The 2,451-nt window shown below is 39.1% G+C and overlaps 1 protein-coding gene across 1 annotated transcript in view; it reads left to right on the top strand.

Annotated features, from left to right (window-relative positions):
- Positions 1 to 760: 760 nt before the first annotated feature.
- LOC101857764 (pneumococcal serine-rich repeat protein) overlaps positions 761 to 2,451 on the top strand; it is a gene marked incomplete in the record, with an annotated part of 33,298 nt that continues 31,607 nt past the window's right edge. Inside the window, 1 exon segment of the mRNA XM_005112813.3 lies at positions 761 to 1,398.

Here is a 2,451-nt window from a genome sequence, read left to right as displayed (position 1 = left end):
ATGGTCTTAAATCTTAAACAATATATAAAAAAATAATATACAAACATCAACTGAAAAAATGTTTTGAGGTAATTATAACGAGACTAAATAACGGAACGATGCGTTTCTTCTTATAGATCTAGGTCCACTTCAAAGTCGAACCAATTAAGTTCTAACAAAAAGTCTTAGGGAATCAGCTGATCGTGAGCGTTGAACGCCTGCCAGTAGTGTCAGACAAAATAAATGACCATCAACCATCTAGATCTATCTCCTAAAGAATAAAAGGACAGAAACGAAACTGCCCTTTCTTGCTGCAGACTTTCGGATAAAAACGTTTATAAAATTTTTGCCGCAAGAACTTAACTCCTTCCTCTCTCAAAACCATATTTTCTTGTCTGCATCTGCACCTAGACGGTCAGAGAGATCTGCACCTATACGTTCTTACTACTGCACCCATGACAAGTGTGAGGTGTGGGTGTGAGTAGTGTGTGTGATGAAATTTTTTATGCCCTTCTCGGATTTGAGAGTAGGAGTGGCAATTGTCTCGTATTCCTGAATTTTTCAGGGAGCAAATGCGATAGGTGGACAATTAGTAACAAAGGAGTTACAGGACACACTTTTGCATGACAGACGCCGACTATCCAGCTGACTTTTCCAAACCGTCCCAATGTCGCATTTGACGCAACACGTGGTCATTTGCTTAATCTGTAAACAATAACACCCCGCAGGCGACGATTTTCCCCAACACAAGAATTGCTAAAAATAGATTGACCTTCGACCTAAGGTCAGCGGCTGTGTTTTCAAGATGTGTGCTTTCTGTCTTCGTTTTGTTGCCAGGAATTCAATTATAGTTCGAGTATTCTGTAACAAAAAGATAAATAACCATAGGGTTGTAATAGGACGACATTCTTGATAAAAATGCAAGAATTTTGTCTTACTTTGTAGAAGTAGAGACCTTAGTTGGGTCATTTTATGCGATCGAGCTAGCAGTAACACAAGGCTAACAGGATCCCGTCTGTGTAGCCTACTTTCCCATGACGTCAGGTTAACAGGAAGACAAAGGGAAGCGCATTGATACAAAGTTGAAAGTTGCAACAAAATATACTGTCGAGCTCTTATGATAAGCAAACTCACGTTTTTGCTACTTATTATCTAAAGATAAATGACGAGTGAAACAAAAGACAGTCAGTGACCCCAGACTAATGTTCTTTGTTGAACTATATTTTGATGATAATGTGTGTAGTTAGAATACAAATGTGTGAAGAGGCCTTAAGAGTTGGAGCGGAAGAAAGGTCATGCAACTGCTACAACATTGGGCCAAGAGAGAGATTAATTCATCTGTAAACTCTGAACCTGGCCCTTGGTCGCATTAGTGGACGGTGTACTGTTATCGGTTCACTTGTTTAGGCGTGTCAGTCGGTAAGTACTTTTAGTTTTCATTTGTTCAGTTCGCTTAGAAAGCGGAAGAATGAGACGTGACTTTTCCCCCTACTTTTTAGTTTTAGTTTTAGGAATTTTGCATCTCGACTCTACTACTAATCTGACTGGTGAGTCTAGAGGAATCTTCTCGTCTTCATCTGTCTAGAATCTAGAGTAGATATATAGATCTAGATTCTAGACTCTAGATTCTAGATCTAGAATCTAGATATCTATGTCCAGTCTATCTAGATCTAGATCTAGATCTAGATCTAGGGTACACTTGTAATATCTAGATTCTAGATGATCTGTAGATCTATCTAGATCTAGAGAGGTAAGGCTCAAGGCAAGCCTAATGAAATGTCGAGGTTCAAATCTTGCTGTTCTTTATAATATAGATCTAGATCTAGATCTAGATATATCTAGATCTAGATCTAGATAGATATCTAGAATCTCTAGATCTAGATCTAGATCTAGAATCTAGATCCGTTCAGATTTGGATTCCCCAAGTTGGCTAAGACCAAGAAAGAACCAAGAAAGAACTAGAATCTCTAGATCTAGATCTAGATCTAGATCTAATATCTAATATCTATATCTAGATCTATATCTAGATCTAGATATCTAGAATCTATATCTAGATCTAGATCGATCTAGATTTCTAGATATCTAGATCTGAGATCTAGATTCTAGATCTAGATCTAGAATCTAGATTAGTTCTAATTGTAATCTTCTATTGTATTGTAGATATATATCTAGATCTAGGATCTAGAGATCTAGATTAGATCTAGAATCTAGATTCTAGATCTAGGTCTAGAGGGAAGTGGCTATTCTCACCCAGGGTGAGAATAGAAATGCGATCTACCTCTCACCCCGGTAGGGCTGGATCCTGCTCGTCAAATTTGAGAGTGGCAATTCGCGATTCAGTCGGCTTCAATGAATCGCGAGTACGCGAGCGCTCGTGGAGCTGTGGCGGAACACTGACTGAAACGGAACAGTGTCATATCAACGCCACTTGGCGAGCGCGAGTCCCACTCTTGTTGTTCCGCCATCCTCTCC

The sequence above is a fragment of the Aplysia californica genome, unplaced genomic scaffold (assembly GCF_000002075.1).
Source record: "Aplysia californica isolate F4 #8 unplaced genomic scaffold, AplCal3.0 scaffold01425, whole genome shotgun sequence".
In the NCBI taxonomy this organism is placed as follows: Eukaryota; Metazoa; Mollusca; class Gastropoda; order Aplysiida; family Aplysiidae; genus Aplysia; species Aplysia californica.
This window is presented reverse-complemented; position numbering and strand designations above follow the sequence as displayed.